We start from the raw sequence: 20,788 nt of genomic DNA, 5'->3' as shown, positions 1-20,788 counted from the left end.
AAATCACTTTGCCAAGGTGTGTAGAGCGCAGGGCCCACCACAGCACCAATATAAAAAAAAGCTGCATGCAATTGAGCAGAGTGAGAGTGATGAGGAGGAAATGTTCATCGGCACAGTCGAAGTGGAGCAGGAAAAACACATCAGACTGATGGAGACAAAATTCAAGGAAAATCCGTGGAATGAAACAGTGAGGATAAACAGAAAAGCAGTGACTTTCAAACTGGATACAGGCGCTGACTGCAACGCCATGTCAGTGAAAACGCTGAATGAACTGGACGTTAGAGGCAGACTCAGGGTGAGCAAATGCAAACTAGTTGCTTTCTTTGGGCAAAAGATTTCACCACTGGGCAAGAGAGCACTGACATGTGAGTACAAAGGCCAAAAGCATAATATAGAGTTTGAAATTACACAGCAGGATGTACCAGCTACACTAGGCGGAGCCACTTGTGAGAAACTAGGTTTAGTAAAGAGAATGCATGACATTTCCAAGGAAAGTGACATTCTTAAGGATTATGATGATCTGTTCAGTGGACTGGGCTGCTTACCCGGTCAGCATCATATTCAACTTGACCCTACTGTTACACCTGTAGTGCATGCTCCCAGGAGGGTCCCAGTCGCGCTCAGAGACAGAGTAGTTGAGGAACTACAGCGCATGGAGAAATTGGGGGTAATAACAAGGCAGATTGAGCCAACTGAGTGGGTTAACAGTATGGTGACTGTGGTCAAACCAAATAAACTCAGAATCTGCATGGATCCTAAGGACTTAAATGAAGCTATTAAACGGGAGCATTACCCATTGCTCACTGTGGAGGAAGTAGTTTCCCGTATGCCAAACGCCAAGTTCTTCTCAGTGTTAGACGCTAATCAGGGTTTTTGGCAAATAAAGCTTGACGAAGAAAGTTCAAAGCTATGCACCTTTAACACTCCCATAGGTAGGTACAGATTCTTACGTCTACCGTTTGGTATTTCATCTGCGCCAGAGGTGTTTCAAAGGGCAATAGCACAGATGATTGAAGGTCTAGAAGGTGTCGTAAACATCATAGATGACATGCTTGTATGGGGAGACACCAAGGAAGAGCACGACCACAGGGTGCTTAAACTGTTAGACAGAGCAAGGGAATACAACTTGAAACTGAACAGGAACAAGTGCGCTGTCAGGACAAGTGAAATAAGATACATAGGACACATACTCAGCGCCAGTGGGCTGAAACCAGATGGGGAGAAGGTGAGAGCAGTGACACAAATACCCCCACCACAGAACAAACAGGACCTGCTCAGGTTCAATGGTATGGTTCAATATCTCGCCAAGTTCATACCAAATCTCTCAGATGTCAGTGCACCGTTAAGGAAGCTGCTTGAAAATGACATAGAGTGGCACTGGGAGGAACCACAAAAGAGGAGTTTTGAACAAATCAAACAGCTGGTCACTAGTGCTCCAACCCTGAAGTTTTATGATGTCAACAAACCAGTGACTATGTCAGTAGATGCCAGCTCAGAAGGCCTCGGAGCGGTCCTACTACAAGATGAGCAACCTGTAGCTTTTGGGTCTAGGTCTCTCACTGACTGTCAGCGCAGGTATGCCCAGATAGAAAAAGAGCTACTTGCTATAGTCTATGGATGTGAAAAATTCCATCAGTATGTTTATGGAAAAAGCATACACGTTGAGAGCGACCACAAGCCTTTGGAGAGCATCTTTAAAAAGCCTTTACACCAAGCTCCTATGAGGCTACTACAGTCAATGCTGCTTAGGTTGCAAAGGTACAGCCTAAAAGTCACCTACAGGCCAGACAAGGAACTTCATATTGCAGATGCTCTAAGTCGAGCGTTCCTGAAAGAGCAGAAAGAAGATCTATTGGAGAAAGACTTGGAAGTGAATATGATCACTCTGCAGCTGCCGATATCAGAGGAGAAACTGCACACATTCAGAACAGCAACGGCAGAAGACCCCGAAATGCAGCTACTAAAAGAAACCACACTCAAGGGATGGCCGAAAGACAGAAGTGCTGTACAAAAGGAAATTCAACCCTATTGGACATTTAAAGAAGAAATCTCACACGCAGATGGTCTGATGTTCAAGGGAGCGAAGCTCATTGTTCCGCAGCAGTTGAGACAAGAAATGATTAACAAAATCCATGAGTCACACTTAGGAATTGTTAAGTGCAAGGAAAGAGCCAGAGACATTTTATATTGGCCATGCATGTCTTCACAAATTGAGGAGATGGTATCTCAGTGTGCCATATGTAATGAGAACAGGAACAACAATCAGAGAGAACCGTTGCTCCCACACCCAGTACCAGACAGACCGTGGTCAAAAGTAGGGAGTGATCTCTTTCATTATAAGGGATCTGAGTTCCTGCTGTGTGTGGACTATTTCTCAAAGTTCCCGGAAATCACAAAACTGAGAGACACTACCAGTGGCAGTGTCATTGTCGGACTGAAATCAATATTTGCCAGACATGGCATTCCTGATGTTGTCTTCACGGATAATGGTCCTCAGTATTCCAGTGCTGAGTTCAAGGACTTTGCAGAAAGCTGGGAATTCATCCACACCACGTCGAGTCCCGGTCACGCCCAGTCAAATGGGCAAGCAGAAAGAACAGTACAGACTATCAAAAATATGCTGAAGAAATCAGAAGGAAGTAATGGCGACCCCTACATATCGCTATTGGAGTATCGCAACACACCGCTGGAAGGTGTAAGACTATCACCGGCACAGTTGCTCATGGGACGGCGGCTGAAAGGAAAACTGCCTGCCTCGACATCACTGCTCACTCCAGAAGGAACTACATACGTGCGTAGGCAGTTGAGTGACAAACAGGAGAAACAAAAACTCTACTTCGACAGGCAAACAAAAAGACTGCCTGACCTACAAGCAGGAGAAAACGTCAGGGTTCAAAGAGGTGAAACATGGCAGCCGGCCGTGGTCCTGCACAAACATGACCAACCGCGTTCATATGTGGTTCGCACACCGGATGGGAGACAGTACAGGAGAAACAGAAAATACCTGAGACAAACGGAGGAGAGAACTTTTCCATCTACAAATGAACAGGATGCTTACCAGAACGTGGACTGTGACACGAGAGAAAATCTGGCAACACGCACACGTTCAGCAGAGAACACAGGTGTTGCAGACCAAACAGAGACACATGATGGACAATCTGAAACGCAGCCGTATCAGACTAGGTCTGGTAGACCAGTTAAACTACCTCTTAGATACAGAGAGTAACTGGAGTGTTTTCATATGCATGTTGTTGGAGTATTTTCATATTCAAGTTTTCGCATTAAGTGCTTTGCATTATGTCATGGTTCAAGTGGGTTTAAGTTACAGGATCCTTTAAAGTGAAAGTTGTCTGTGACTAACATTGTTATTTCATTTACAGCAGGTGGATGCTCTGAGTAAACATTTAAGTTGGGAAATGTTTGTTAAGTTTGTTTTTGGGAAATAGGACGTGTTAGCAAGAGTACAAGCTAAACAAAGGTAGAATACTAAGTTCTGTTTTGAGAAGAAAAAAAATATGTTAAAGAGAAGGATGTGATGTATTAGGTTCGGGTTGAACCTCTTTGATTGCCGTTGTTATTGTGACGTCACCAGGAGGGCGACAGACAGACAAGTTGAACGTGACAGACGTGAGCGACATGAATGGATGCAGATACAAACAAGTCAATAAAGGAATCTTATTGAACCTCGGGTTAAGCCTCGTCAATATAACAAAAGGTTAGGAATCCCCAGCAGTAGAGGTTGCAATTGTGAACATGTACAACAATGGCAACCTCTAGCGGCTTGTACGGGCGAAGGTCAATAGTGACAGCAGCTCAATCAAGGAAAAACTCTGCCTGTGCCAAAGTTTATGTAGCGTATTTCTGAGCTACTGGTCCAGGACACATAATCTCTATGTAAACCCTGACTTCCTAAGGTTGTTTGTCTCTTATACGCAAATGATAAACATGTTTTTATAATCACTGAACAATTTGACATCTGAGAATAATACAAGGCTAGTTAAAAACAATTGGTTGAATATATACCATGACAATAAGGGGTGAAATGCATGTGTGAATGGAGTAATACAGTTTGTAATGTTTTTTTTTCTCCTCCTATGCAAATTAAGTCTGGTTTGTTCACTAGTACGTTTTTGACCTATTTGGCACCCTGCCAATGGAATGAGCCACACTGTGAGGCTGAGAGCACTAGCCTATGATGTTTCCATAATGATCATTCTCATAGCCGGATGAAAAGAAATAAGCGGAAAATCTTGACTTTGAAGCATGGCCTAACATATTTTAAATGATTGCCCCCCTCCCTACACACACACACACACACACACACACACACAGTTTCTGTGGTGATTGCGTCTCTCTCTCCACTATTAGACAAACTTTTCATAACCAATAGTATAGTCATTAGCCTACAGCCTAGAGTTACATTTCTTAAATTCTTAAAAGTAAGAAGGAAAATAATCGCACTCCCACATCCACATTAATGAGCAAATATTCTACTTTAGGCCTATGCCTTTGGCTATGATAATCAGCATAATCTTTTTCATCATCATCATCATCATCACCACCCAACAACAACAACAACAACAACAACAACAACAACACCACCACCACCACCACCACCACGGTATTCGTTACTGGGCATGTGCGTTATGAGCTTGGGGCCCTACTGGCTGTTTTTCCAACTCCAGTCAGTTTGACTCCTGCGTAGCCATCAATGCAAAACTGGGTGCTGGACAATCCTAATGAAAGCGGAAACTATTCAGGGGTAAGTGTGACATTTCCACCATTGATATTTACCTCTCGTTTGAATGACAGCTGTCGGCGGCTAATGTGACCGCATAGCCACGCTGATCGGCGGTAAACGGGGCAGTTTTATGAGCTTGATTCAGAATTCACAAGGGCCTGGTGACCCACATTCTTATCTAACGTTACGCGTTGCGTGTTGCTGTTAGCTAAGTGGGCTAACGTTGACACACATTGCATACGAGTGGAATGCTCCCTGCATAGCCGGCTTCGCTAGTCAACGCAAACTCATTGTCATCGCGTTTTCCATTGATAAAACGTCTTGACAGCTCGCAGTCACTTGTCACAGTAAGTGCGGGAAGCTATTCGTGTGTTTATTTCACTGCTGTAAATTAATGTTAACAGGCTATGTGACGTTAGCTAGCTTATAAGTGTTAGCTTTCTAGAAAGCACAGCTTGAAGCTGTCTTATTTACCGGTGTCTTCTAGCCAGTCCCAGGGTCCAGGTCCTGAATGAGAGCTTGGTAGAAACATAGGCTGAGTTGATAACTAGACAGTTGATCATGAACATTTCTTTTTCATTGACTGTTCCTTTGTAACCGGGTTATTTCTGATGTTAATTCTGTGAGAAGAGGGAGCAGGTACTTACAACTCTCAACTCCCCTGTTAGAATCTGTGCAAACGTCTACTATGTACCGTTATTGTTGCTCTCCTTTATTTTCGGGATTCCTTCCTGACAATGGATTTGTAAAGTTTATACCAAGAAGGAGACACTGCACTGCTTTCTGTGTGATGCTAACCGTGCTTGTCGATCAGCTGTTCAGCCAATAATCGGATAATATGTATCACATACTGTAGGTAATATTGCCTGGACCTTCTAGATCAGGGCTGGGCAACTTTGATCATGGTGGGCGCCACAAATGTGGCCACGACTATGGAGCTAGCACACAAATATCTATCTGTCTGTTCATATTATTAATAATGAACAGGTTGACACCTACATTACTACACGGTCGTTATCTAATGTCTCATGTCTGCCTTGAGGCATACAAATGGTCCTCACCATAGAAATAGAATATATGGTCCGGTCCGTTTGTATTCCATTGGTGTCTTCCTCTGTGGCAGTCCTATGAACCCAGTGAACCCAGGAGTGTAATGCTCTGCATAGCAACCTGAATCGCATGGTGGCACAGTGGTTAGCATCGTTGCCTCACGGCAAGAAGGTCCTGGGTTCGAACCCCGGCAGGAGGGCCTTTCTGTGTGGAGTCTGCACGTTTCCCCCCTCGCTCGTGTGTGTTTCCTCCAGGTAGTCTGGTTTCCTCCCACACCAAAGACACAGTAAATTTCGCAGAGTACATTTTACTCAAACTGAAGGGCATCTGGCATAAAACCTTTTGCCAAATAAAATATGCTGACCATAAATCAAGATGATCCACTGTGGCGACCCTTAGGGAGCCGTCCTGAAAAAAATAACTAAATTATGTGAGAAGAGGGAGCAGGTACTTCCAGCTCCGCTGTTAGAATCTATGCAAATGTCTACTGCTGTAATGTTATTATTGTTCTCCATTCCTTTTCTGGATTCCTTCCTGATGGTCAGGTGAGGGATTTGTAAAGTTATATTACCAAGGAGGAGACACTGCACTGCTTTATTTGTGGTTCAGATGCTGTCACATAGTGTTTGGACCTAGATCAGGGATGGGCAACTTTGATTAATGAATGAATGAATGAAAACTTTATTTAACAGATTGCAGAATGGGTACAATACAGTACGGCTCAATACATACAATTGTTAAGGGGATGCAGACCTGAGAAAGACGTTTGTCTTGTTTCCATCAGGGTCCCCCATTTTCACTCTTGCATACTGCACCTCATGTGACACTGTGAATAATGTGAATATTCCTCAGCTAGTCAGATAGTAAATTATATTGACCATATTGATCAAATTGTTTACACTGCCTGTGTTGTCTTTTACTACCTGTATACTGTGTTGTTTTACTACCTGTACCCCTCCCCCCCTCCCCCCCATGCTGCTATGATGCCTGAATTTCCCCAAGGGGATCAATAAAGGAATATCTTATCTTATCTTATCTTATCTTTCAATTCATATAGAATGGTGGTGCCATATGATCATGGTGGTGCCACACAAAAGATATGTTGTTGTTGAGCCAGCTGACAAATATCATATCATTTACATTTACATTTAGTCATTTAGCTGACGCTTTTATCCAAAGCGACTTACAAGTTCTGTACGACAAGTCATCAGGAAGGGCACAACTCTATCAGAGTAACAATGTTCATCAAAGTCTTGAGTGCTACAGTGTAGGATAGTTTATTAGGACAAGTGCATGACAGTAAGGTTAGTTAGGGTTAGATATTATTATTATTTTTTTTTTTTTTAAGATAATGGTTGAAGAAGTGCCGTCTTTAGTCGACGGCGAAAGATTGGACGGGTTTCGGCTGTCCTAACTGGGCTGGGTAGTTCATTCCACCATTGTGGGGCAATGACTGAGAATAGGCGACTTCTCTTTGATGACCCTCCCGGAGCTTGGATAGGAGTAGGTCTGAGACGGCCAGAAGATGCAGAGCGTAAGGGTCTTGAGGGTGTGTAGTTGGAGACCATTGACCGGAGGTAGGCGGGAGCGGTTCCCTTTGCCGCACGGTATGCTAGGTCGAGGGCCTTGAAGCAGATTTTTGCAGCAATGGGGAGCCAGTGCAGGTCCCTAAGAAGTGGGGTGACATGGGCCGACTTCGGTAGGTTTGAGATCAGGCGGGCCGCTGCGTTCTGAATGAGTTGATATCAGTTCATATTGATAATAATAAAACAGGTTGATAGCTATTAGCTAGTGTAGAGGCAATATTTATATATCTATCTATCTTTATTATTTATTTAGGCTTAAAATGGTAAATGGTGCGTTTATATAGTGCTATGTCCAAAGCGCTTTACAATGTTGTTCCTCTCACTCACACATTCACACACAGACGGCGGAGGCAACCATGCAAGGTGCAACCTGCTCATCGGGAGCAGTTAGGGGTTAAGTGTCTTGCTCAAGGACTCTTCGACACGCTTACCGGGAGGAGCGGGAATCTAACCGGGAACCTACTGATTACCAGATGACTGTTCTACCTCCTGAACCACTATTGCCCTATAAATGTTCTAAATTCATCACCTACTGCTTTCGAGAGCTTTCATAAAATACAGCATCATATTCATCGTGGTCATCGTAAGTGTATTAACAGTCTATATAATTTGTGACGGGTCTTCCTTGAAATCAGCTAAAATTAAATCAGGGGAAATAGGGTGATGGACTGTTAAGGGCCCAAGATACCTCACTAACACGTGACTCCATGGTTGTCATCTAATACCTGCTTTGAAGCATAACGATCCTGACCTTTTGTATTCCACATTTTGAGTCTTTCTCTGTGGCAGTCCTAGATGAACCCAGTGAACCCACCCAGAAAGAGCATGGTTTTGGTAAAGAGCAACCACTGTAATTCACATGACGCAAATTAAAGATAAAAACGTTAACTGATGATCAGCAATTCCAAGTCGCATATTAGAAGTTGATTAGGGTGCCGACATCCCAGTGAAAATGGGTTTAGGCGCTTTGGTGCACATTACTGCTCAAACAAGTGAGAAATTGATGTGGAGGCAGGATTAGGGAGTGAGGTGGCTGGATGGATACAGCCCTCATCGGCCACCACCAGGTGCCCAGCACTGACCTAGATGATGTGGCTGCTGCCGCATTCAAATCCTATTATTTAGTCTTGATCTGACATCCAGACCCAGGCTACTGTATATCAAATAACAGATCACATTTATGATAATTTATTCATCAGCAAATAGTATCAACATGTTAAACACTTATAAGTAGCGTATGTTGTATTGCATTATATCAGGCTTATATATACTGTATATATATATATATAATCTATATATATATCCTATATAGTAAATTGTATGAGTGTGCCTTTGATTTGTAGAACAGAGGGCAAGACTATAATATTGTTGACCAATCAAGTACAAATGTATAGTACAAAGGTGAATAATAAAAAAGCAATATACATTGTATCTAAACTAAAGTTATGAGTTTCATAGGCCAGTTATGCATGTAACTGGTCAGCATGCATAGCACAAAACCTATGGAACTCGCAATGTTTTTTTTTTTTTTTTTTGTCTTTTTCCCCCTCCATTTTCCTCCGATTTTCTCCCATCCCAATCAAATCAAATCAAATTTATTTATAGGGCCCGACAACACACGTTAATGTCCCCATGGGCCGTACAGGTCTTCTTTAAACAAGTCAAGAAGAAAACATAGCAATAAGTCAAGAACAGAACAAGAACACCATAAGGTCCAAACATTTTTAGATGAATGCAAATAAATGAAAGAATGCAAGCACTCCCAGACATACCCCACGCGAAGGTAAGGAAAAACTCACTAAAACCTAACAATAGGGAAAAAAGCTCCACAGGCAGTGTGGAGGAGAGAAACCTTAGAAGGGCCATTCAAGGGGGGATCTCCCTTCTTAGATGTTGGTGATAGTAGTGTTGCAGACGGACAGTTGGTAAGCATGCACTCATGTGTGTGGTGAAACACAGATGAGTGCATGCAATAGCAACTGTACATTTTGAAAGATTAAAGATAGAGCTAATAGCGATAGCAACTGAACATTTTGAAAGATTAAAGATAGAGTTGATAGCGGATCTATTTGAGGCACAGGGGCGGCGCAAAGAGGGTCACGTCCTCCCCGTCTTAGTCACGGGACATTCAACACTCCGGTCGTTGCTCAGGGACAGCCGGAGACAGGGAGATAGGGGGTGGCGCAGAGAGGGTCGCGAACTCCCCGACATCATCGCGGGACATCCGGCACTCCGGTCACCACTACGAGACCTCCGGAGACAGGGGGGCACGCAGAGGGGGTCGCAATCTCCCGGCCTTCGTCACGGGACGTCCAACACTCCGGTCAACACTCCAGGACAGCAAGTCATAGGGAGACAGGGAGACGGGACAGGCGTTAGACAGCTCATGAGATTGTAGTAGGCGGACATAGCAATTGATACAAGTGGTAGGCATATATGTGAATGGAGTAGATATATGAAGTAAGCGTATTATGTGAATAGAATAGAAGTACTTAACCCAGCAATGAAACCGCGTTGACTGTTAATCTGTTAACAGTCTGTTAATACTGTTAATCAGTTGACAGGACCACGGACAGACGGCGGTGAATAACTGATCCAAGGCCTCGGAGGTGCATGTAGAGCAGTCACTACAATCTTGGCCAAGACCCCGAGGCATCCATCACCTTAGTCAGCGCCAGGAGACGGGCACTCAGAGAGAAGGGGGAGGGGGGGGGAGGGAGGGGGGGAAAGAGGGGGGGGGGGGGGGGGAAGAGTTAGAGAGTTCCCATGTTTGTGGTGCTGCAAAGGAGCAGACATGTAGTACCCTGTAGTGCAGGGCTATTCAACTAAATTGTTCAGGGGGCCACATTGTCAGAAACCCAAGGGGCCAGGGGCCGGACTGCCACGGCGCCTCCCCGTGCTATGAATATATGTACACTTGACACAACACGCAACCACATTTTCACAACTTTTATTTAACTACATTGCAAAAGTAGTATACTTTTCAAAAAAGTGCTTCATTTATGTGCCACATCTGCAACATCTCCTGCAAAAAGTGCTTCATTTATGACTGTGCAACAACTGCAACATCTCCTCTTCAACATTTCAATATAAAAATAAAAAACAAACAAGTGCATGATGTGCATCTGAACATTCTAACATCAACACTTGAACAAAAAAACACATTTATAGTGCAGCTGAGCTTATGAAAAAGTGCTTCATGTCTGTGCAACAACCGCAAATCACAGCATCTTATTAGCACTTATTGTCCACTCTTAACTCTCAAACAGCAGGGGGGTGGGGGGCAGACAGGCCTAGCCTACATACACACATCTAATGAGAGCGATTGCACTTATTTGACTGGGCAATGGCAGAGAAAGAGGGTTCATAGGAAACAGTGATGCAAATGCTCATTTGTCAAGGAGGCACGGTTGCTTGTTTTAATGGCATTCATGTGAGAGAAACTGGATTCACAGGTGTATGTTGAGCCAAACATTGTTAGCACAGATATTGCCAGCGTTTTTATTTTGGGGAATGTCTTGACATGAATACACTTTATCCAAAATGTTGTGGTGGATTCATTCTCAAGTGCCTGCTTCAGAGCAGATGATGCTTGCATGTCAATTATTTCAAGTTGCAGGAGACCTTCATCAATGTGAAGTGATGCAAGGAACTCTTGTCCTTTTGTGGAAATAGCAGCTACATTGGCAAATGGGTTGCTCACAAAATGCATCAATTCTCTGGACATGTCAAATTCATCAAATCGACTTGCAAAGTTTTCCCTCAATTTATCAATGAAATCTGTCATTAATTGAGTGACGTTTGGCTCAATTGTGCGTGTTAACGTTGACATGAAAAGAAAAAAGTAAAAAAAAAAAAAAAAAAAATATTAATTAATTTTTTTTTTTTTTTTTATTATTATCATGTAATCTTTGGCGGGCCGGTCAGAATCCGGCCCGCGGGCCGCCAGTTGAATAGCCCTGCTGTAGTGCCATGTAGTACCATGTAGTACCCCGTAGTGCCATATAGTACCCCGTAGTGCCATGTAGTACCCCGTAGTATCCTGTAGTACCCTGTAGTGCCATGTAGTACCCTGTAGTGCCCTGTGGTACCATGTAGTACCCTGTAGTGCCATGTAGTGCCATGTAGAGCCATGTAGAGCCATGTAGTACCCTGTAGTGCCATGCAGTAGGGGTGGACGGTATGGTCTAAAATGTATATCACGGTATAATTTGAAGCATAGACGGTAACGGTATATATCACGGTATCATCGTTTTTGATAATTTTTTTTTTTTTTAATTTTATATATATTTTTTTCTTTTTTATAAAATATATATATTATATAATTAGACTTGTACTTGTATTATCTGCGAGACATCGCCACCACGCAACAAGCTCCACTGTCTGTGTGTACTCTAGTAGCCTCCAGCTACGGCCAGGATTCTCCGGAGCTGCACCTGGACCTATACTCGAGTAGCCTCGAGCAGAGCTACGGCCAGGATTCTCCGGCGCTGCACCTGGACCCTATTGTATTGGTATAACGTTAGCAAGCCCTCAGCTCGAATACGCATCGAATCAGTGTTATAAGACATTGATATCAGGAGCTATCTGTAGCTACTGCATATATAACGTTAATACAACGCCTCAGTGAATTATTTAGTTCAATGGGACATTTCATTTTGAACGGTGAACTAACTTGCGTTAACGTGAGCTAACAGGTAGCATACACGTCTCTAGTACTAGACTTTGTGGAGCGTTTGTTGATGTCAGGAGCTATCGGTAGCTGGCCGACTAGATACCGTTCGGTTAGACAATGCCCCATCATGTATTAAACTAAAAGTGAATAGTTGACTGGGTCATTTTGTAACGGTAGCTAAGCTAACGTTAGCTCAGGGAGACGCCGCCGTCCTCCCGACAGCTCCCGTGTCCCGACCCACTAGACTACTAGACCCGTGTTTACATGCGTGCGGTAGGGGCTGGCACGCCCACTGCGCGAAGCCTCCTAAATAACTTTTTCCAGTTTGCACATATCTATTATCTATGACTAATTCTATCTATTTTTAGGGGCAAATGCGAGTGAAATAGTCGCGCTGTGGTTACATGACGTCATTGCTATTTTAGAGCTGCACTACCGGTTACACGGTATAGTAAAAATCCATACCGTAGAGCAAATTCATACCGTTTATACCGTTTATACCGTCCACCCCTACCATGCAGTACCATGTAGTACTCTGTGGTACCATGTAGTACCCTGTACCCTAACTAAACTACCCTATAGTAAACTACCCAGTGGTACCATGTAGTACCCTGTACTAGGGGTGGACGGTATAAACGGTATACGGTATAAACGGTATTAATTTGCTCTACGGTATGGATTTTGACTATACCGTTTAACCGGTAGAGCAGCTCTAAAATAGCAATGACGTCATGTAACCACAGCGCGACTATTTCAATCGCATTTGCCCCTAAAAATAGATAGAATTAGTCATAGATAATAGATATGTGCAAACTGGAAAAAGTTATTTAGGAGGCTTCGCGCAGTGGGCGTGTCAACACGCAATTGTCATTTCATAATAAACACATATCACCGCGGCGCACAGCAAGTTTCAATTTCAGTTCCTGGCATTTTTAACCAGTGGAGAAAGGTAAGAGATGTCCCTATCGTTTTTCTTATATGAATTATTCTACGTTAATAAAACATACCTGGTGATCAACTACAGTTTGCTGTAAACATTACGATATGTGTGTAGTGTTATGATAACGACGGCAGCAGCGGGAGCCGGGAGGAAGGCGTGCAGCAGTGGATTTGCGAATAGCATGCAGCTGCAGAGCCGCAGAGCCAGTGGCTCTTTCAGGTCTGGTCACAGGCCCGTCAAACAGCGCCCCCCCACCCTTGCGCCGTTCTGACCCCCATCGTCTCTAAGCATTTTGTGTGTCAATTTGTTGACACAATTGTCAATTCTTAAAGCTGAGGATGAGTGGCACCTTTGTCTCAATTCTTATTCAATTCAATTCGCTCTGCGGCTCTGCAGCTACATATGCTTCTAGCAAAATCCAGCCCCGCTGTTTGCAATGGGAGCAGGAGTCTCGACTCGGGACTTATTTTATTTGGAATATAATGACTTTATACGCAAAAGTAGCCTAGTTTTAAGTTAAAATATTATAAATCTACATGCCTTGAGGATGTCATTCTTTATATAGCCTGCCTATCAGGCAAAAAAAATTATTCTAACAGAAACACTGATACCGTGATATATACCGTTACCGTCTATGCTTCAAATTATACCGTGATATAAATTTTAGACCATACCGTCCACCCCTACCCTGTACCATAACTAAACTACACAGATTAATCTAAAGGTCAGTCCCCGACCAGGTGAGATCAAGGTAGGTTGAAGGAGAGAGAGAAAAGATGAGTCTTAAGCAGGGATTTAAAAGCTTCGACAGAGCAGGCGCCCCTGATGACGGCAGGTAATTTGTTCCACAGGTAGGGAGCGCGGTAGACAAAGGCTCTGTGGCCGGCGGATTTCTTTTTAACCCTAGGGGTCGATAGAAGCCCTGCATTTTGTGAGCGCAGAGCACGAGCGGGCGAGAATCGGGAGATGAGATCGGATAGATAGAGCGGTGCAAGCCCATTTAAAATTTTGTAGGTGAGGAGTAGCACTTTAAAGTCAGAACGGGCTTGGATAGGAAGCCAATGTAGGGCGGACAAAACTGGTGTGATGTGATCAAATTTTCTAGTTCTAGTTAGTATCCGTGCAGCCGCATTTTGCACGAGTTGAAGATTTTTGATGCTTGAATTAGGTAGGCTTGAAAAAAGTGCATTACAGTAGTCCAGACGTGATGAGACAAAAGCATGAATCAGGGTTTCAGCATCAGCCAGAGTTAAAATGGGGCGTATTTTTGCGATATTACGAAGATGGAAGAATGCAATTTTGGTGACTTTTTATATGTGCATTAAATGAGAGGGAGGAATCAAAAATGACTCAGAGGTTTTTTATGGTGGAGCTCTGGGATACATGACAGGTATCAAAGTTGAGGGAGATGTCCTGAAACAGGCCTCTGTGGTTTGGGGGGCCAACAATTAACATCTCAGTTTTATCTGCATTAAGGAGTAGAAAGTTTTGCGACATCCATTTTTTGACGGCAAGCAAACAGACCTCAAGGTTTTGTAGTTGGGAGGAATCATTTGGCTTAATAGGTATATATAATTGGGTGTCATCAGCGTAAAAATGAAAGTTTATGCCAAATTTGCGTATGATATCGCCGAGGGGTAGCATGTAAATCGAAAATAGCAAAGGGCCCAGGACAGAGCCTTGTGGGACACCACATTGCACTGGGAGGGTCTCAGATGTTAAATCATTATAGACCACGCAGTGTGTTCTATCAGTTAAATAGGATTTAAACCAAGCTAGTGCGAGACCCCGAATGCCAACATGATTCTCAAGCCGACCTAGAAGAATCGAGTGATCGATAGTGTCAAAGGCTGCACTGAGATCAAGCAATAAGAGCACAGAAGTGAGGTTTGAGTAAAGAGAGAGCAGTAAGTCATTTGTGACTTTGGTAACCGCCGTTTCGGTGGAGTGTAAGGCTCTAAAGCCAGATTGAAATGATTCATTAAGATTATTGTTTGATAAATGGTCAGTAAGTTGCGTTGCGACGATCCGTTCTAACACTTTGGATAGGAATGGAAGATTGGAGATAGGTCTGTAATTTTTCAAGATTAGAGGGTCGAGGTTCGGTTTTTTAAGTAGTGGTTTAATGACGGCTGATTTAAAGGCCAGGGGCACCACGCCAGTAGTTTAAGTTTAAGTTTAAGTTTATTTTATTTGGATCCCCATTAGCCACAGCAGTGCTGGGGCTATTCTTCCTGGGGTCCATAACACATAAAATACAGTTACAGACGTATACACTCACAACATTTACATGTCATACAGACAATTAAAACGACAATAAAAACCCTTATACACTCATACCATTTACATGACATACAGACCATTAAAACAACAATAAAAACCCTTATACACTCACAACATTTACATGTCATACAGACAATTAAAACAACAATAAAAACCCTAATCAAATTCATAATACAAGATAAAAATATCAGACACATACATTTTCATTTACGTACACACTATCTATTAGGGAATGTCAATTTCTTTGGTTGAAAATGTTGTTTTACCACGATTTTGAAACGGCATTTACTATTCTCCTGCTTAACATGTCTGGGAAGAGAGTTCCATTCCTGCATACCACGGAACATGACAGTTCGCTTCATTGCATTCGACCTCACTTTTGGAAGTGTAAAACCTCGTGCAGAAGCATGTCTGGTGGAATGGTTGTGTCTGTCAAGACTTATTGATAAATTGTTATATAAAATTGAGGGGATCTTTGTAACAAGAATATTCCTAGTGAATACAAGGAGTGAGCAGAGTAATTTATGTTTGACAAGTAACCAAGTTAAACAACAGTAGACAAAGAGGTGTTGAAGATATTGAGTAGGGCAGGGCCAATGTTAGTCGTATGCCAATTCCCAGTCCCTTCCTGGTCGCTGCGCACTTACCCCCCACAGTCAGATCATCTGGGAGGCTACCACGTGCTTCCTCCGACACACGTCCAGCCAATCACCGCTTCTTTTCACCTGGCAGCGCGGATTCTCATCGAGAGGGCGTAGCGTGTGGGAGGATCACACTATCCCCCTCAAGTCCTATCCGCGCTTAGCAGGCGCCCCGACCGAACTGTAGGAGTCGCTGTTTACAACGACCCGGACCCACCACGCCAGCTTCTCCCACCCTCTAATACAGCCAATTGTATTAGTGCAGACGGCCAGCCAAGCTGGTGACAACCCCGGAGCTGTGAGCTGGATTCGAACAGGCGAATCCAGCTCACAGCTCCGTGGTTGGTGACGAACGCAATCTCCGCTCGGCCACCTAACCGCCCGCAATGTATCTTTTGTAACTATTTCCTATTTCTCCCCATTGGAATATATTGGAGCCTGGTGAGAGGATGCAGAGCATAATATACAGTGTTTCCCACAGGATTTTCAGAGACTATGGGGGGTGAACCTCTGACCGTCTAGGGGGGTCCGGGGGCATGCCCCTCAGTATTTTTTTTTATATTTTTTGTACATTTTAATGTTAAATGCATCAATCTGGTGTACTTTGAGAGCAAAATAAAAAGGCTAGATCTATGATGAACTTTGTGCTCAAAACACAAAATCGACTAGACTAGTGCTTCCCAATCCTCTCCTCGAAGCACCCCAGCCGTTCAATGTATTTGTTAAATTCCACCACCAGCACACCTGATTCAACTTAACTAGCCCTTTATTAGTTGAATCAAGGTGTGCTGGTGGTGGAATTTAACAAATACATGGAACCGGGCCGCCACAGTCTAGGTAATTAATGGGAAACCCTGATATATATATATTATATACACTGTATATTATATACTGTGTGTATATATATTACACTGTATATGTATATATATATACTGTGTATATATATATATATATATATAAACTAGGGATGCTCGATATTGGCTTTTTTACCGATACTGTTACAAAGGGTCAGATTAAACCGAATATATATATTTATTGCTTGAGATCCCATGTATAATATTTGTATATCGTCTGATATCCCTTGTATATTCTTTGTACATATACACGGAATATCCCTTTACCTAGGTACAGGCCAGACCATAATATTCGTTCTCCTATTGGACAGCGACCCCCTAGGCGCCACGGCCATACCCCCAATGTCTAGTTCAAAGTCACCGCTAAGACATGTCTCAACATGCCCAGGTTTGCGCAGTAATACGAGACAGAAATGAGGTTGGCACTAGATTATTCATCTTACGTATAAATACGTCGCAGGTGGATACAGCAGTTAGTTAACCCATCAAGTTGAAGCCTTCACCACGAGTCAACGACCAAGTGAAGTGAGCAACCTTGCGTCTAAATAGAGCACTTAGAACCGCGTGCGAATAGGATAGTAAAAGTGTCAGAGCTTAGTGAAATAACGTCAATTCGACCTAGTTAAATGTGAAGTACCGTGCACAGGAGAATCTACACCGGCAAATGCAGAGCCTTTTCCGGCTGGATTATATTGCTTTTGGTACTGTGGCTGCTGGAGCAGAGAACCGTCTCCCCGCTGCTGTGTGGGATCTACCCGTGAGGAGCATCACTCGAGCCCGTCTCTAGGAAGAGGCTGGCTGGCTTCATCCATGCTGTCACGCATACTTGGATTATAGCTGCTGCTTTTGTCTGCCGATCGAGGGGAGTATATGTACCGCCTCCCGTAGCTGGAGCTTATTGATTCCTCGTTGATCCAGACTTTTGCTCCCGAGCATTCCTCTCCCCTGCTGGCTTACAACCGGAGGGAACCCCCCTTAGTAGGGCTGGGCGATAAAACGATAACGATAAATATCGCGATAAATTATTTCCTCGAAATAAACATGAAACGTGGTCGCAAAGTTTCGATATATCGATTTTCCAAGTTTGGCTCCGTTCAGCCTCGGCTCAGCACACTCACCACTAACAACCAACGTTACGTGATGACGTCCTTACGCACCACAGCTGAGCTCAGGACTCAAGGCTGCTAGGATACTTAGCTTGCACGTCGCTGTTTTTATATATTTACGTGCCGAGTATGTGTGTGGCGAGAATTCTGATGCCACGGTTATAGTAGTGTGTGATATACGGTGGACGTCGTTGCAATGTATTGTGGCGGAACAGAGTATTTTAGGGATATGTACTAGTACATTGTCATGGAATACATCGCTTGTAAACGAAGCTGGCTAGGTTAACTAGCTTGCACGTCGCTGTTTTTATATATTTACGTGCCGAGTATGTGTGTGGCGAGAATTCTGATGCCACGGTTAGAGTAGTGTGTGATATACGGTGGACGTCGTTGCAATGTATTGTGGCGGAACAGAGTATTTTAGGGATATTTACTAGTACATTGTCATGGGATACACAGTACTGCTCGCTCTGGCTAACGTGCGCGGACTGATGACGACATCAACTCGAGACATTCACAGCAGAAAAATAAGTCTATTAATAGCCCGTCCATCGGCGCCGGGCATAAAAAGTTAATTAAACTTGACAGACATTATATCGACGATAATTATCGATATCGAGTTATATGAAAATAATTTTATAATTTTATCGCGATAACGTTTTTGGTCATATCGCCCAGCCCTACCCCTTAGTATCTCCAGCTGACCTACGAGTGTGCCTTATATAATTCTTATGCTACAGGTGGTATTAATTATCCCCATCGTAATATGCTCATGGACTTACGCTCTTGACCTATTCATGCACATTCTTCGCCATACAAGCGCGACCCTAATTCTCAATACTGTAATCTAATATTGCTGCTCTTCTAATAAATATTCCAAACAGGACTTTCTTTGTTAAGCCGTGTTATTGTGTGGGTGTTCATCACATATACCTGTGTACTGTATGGCCAGTAATTAAAGTACATAACTCAGTAGTGGTTTAATGATACCATACTTTCAATACAGTCAGGGAATTGTACCCCTCAGTTACAGATACCGATATACCGATATTGTCCAAATCTTAATTTCCGATACCGATATCAACCGATATCAACCGATACCGATATATGCAGGGTTACCCCCCCCAAAAAATGGAATAATTTCAGGTAATTAACATTACATATCTCTTGTTGTGGAATTAACACAACATTATGCATACTTTTGACAATAAATAAAATCAGAATTTGTTCTTACTTGCTTGCCTGGGTAAAAAGTTATAGAAATGTAAAAAAAATATATATATATTTTTGAAAACCGATACCGATATTTTCCGATATCACATTTTAATGCCGATATCGGCCGATAATATCGGTAGGCCGATAATATCGGACATCCCTAATATAAACTATTACTGCATGCAAAAAAACTACATGATTGGGGCATAATTCTGCATGGGACATAAATGAGCCTGGCTATAAAGAGGAGTCTTGTGTGGTTCCATTGAGGTGAGAAGTCAAGGGACCCCTTTGAAAATGTCCAAGGCCATGGCATTTTCCTCTCATAAAACCTAGCTTAAAATAGTTTACCTTTGGAGCTAAATCTACCCCCTTTGCCGGTGAGCTAGCATGACATTCCTCAAGATCTCCAGTTTCATATAATACCAGTATCTTCAGGCTTATCTTAAAAAAATCTGACGGCCGCCAGATATATTGGTCGGGCTCTACTCAATTCTGAAGCGATCAATGGAATTATGGCCTGTACTAATCAACATCATGCAAGACGATGTTCAAATTGGGCCTGGGTTAAAAAAAGGTGAACCTGTCCTTTTTAGAATTAGATTAAACATGGAACACCAAGTGGGCCATTTTTACAGATGATCTCGGGGAGAGATGTAGGGATAATAAGCGGAACTGTGTGTTCTATTAATTTGTGTCACTCTTCTTTCTCTGTGGGTGTATGCGTCTATCATAGTTTTCTACACATCTCGGCTGCAGGATGGATTCTACCCCTCACAACGTTAGTCCTGTACAGTGTACAGTATGAATAGCCTGCACGCTCAATGCTATGACTGACTGCAGATTCTGGGCCAGCGCAGTAACTCTAGATATTAAGCCTCTCAATCACTATGCCTCAAGAGTCTCAAGGGTCACTGCTGTATTGATGTTTGTCCTGGCTGGTTAACGCGATACGATAAATTGATATTTTGCCTGGCTCTCTAACCTTCATGGTACACACAACTCCCATGATTTATAGGCTGACTCTTTCTGCAGCCATGGTCGTTGGAACAAATTGACTCGGCTATGTTGATTGACAAGCAGAGGGCTTCCACTTGTCACAAGCATCGTTATTGTGTTGTCTTGTCTAGCATGTGCAGCCAATTCATTTAGCTAGGTCAGCCATGGACTTGCATTGAAAAAAAAAAAAAAGTGGTTAAAGAATAACTGCTTTTCCTACCTAAGAGAGTTGATGGTGAACCCGTAAGTTGCCATTTTGCTAAGTTATAAACTGAGGTATATGTGGGAGAAACTGGACACTCATAGACTCGTAGTAATAACCATCATGTAGGCTCCATATTGCAACTGATCTCCAAGTGAGATGCAAGAGGCTCGTTTAAGGCTTGGCAGAGGATCTTGAAGGGGAATGTCACTCAAATAAAAAATTATGTGTTATTATTACCAATACCATGGCCAAAGATGGTTCAATCAATATTTGTGAACATGAGAAACGTGCGAGTCTGGAGCTGCTCCATTGACAATGAATGGGAGACTTTAAAAAAAAGAAAAAAGTAATTATATTCAAATGCTTTATTCTACAATAGTAGTCTCAGTTCTGAAACAGAAAATGTACCTGTGAACATTCTCTGGGTGCTCTGTGTCATCAAAATAAATGATGAATTTTATATACCATATTCATATGTGTCTTCACAAAATCA

General features: G+C 43.0%; 1 long non-coding RNA gene across 1 annotated transcript in view; it reads left to right on the top strand.

Annotated features, from left to right (window-relative positions):
• Positions 1-4,703: 4,703 nt before the first annotated feature.
• Positions 4,704-20,788, top strand: part of LOC311246435 — a 118,068-nt gene continuing 101,983 nt past the window's right edge. The window contains exon 1 of the long non-coding RNA XR_014620808.1: positions 4,704-4,762. This is a non-coding gene — a long non-coding RNA (uncharacterized lncRNA). The remainder of the gene's footprint in view (positions 4,763-20,788) is intronic.

The sequence above is a fragment of the Notolepis coatsorum genome (genome assembly GCF_963971535.1).
Source record: "Notolepis coatsorum genome assembly, chromosome: 2".
In the NCBI taxonomy this organism is placed as follows: Eukaryota; Metazoa; Chordata; class Actinopteri; order Aulopiformes; family Paralepididae; genus Notolepis; species Notolepis coatsorum.
The sequence above is the reverse complement of the archived record's forward strand: the minus strand, read 5'-3'. Positions and strand labels throughout refer to the sequence as shown.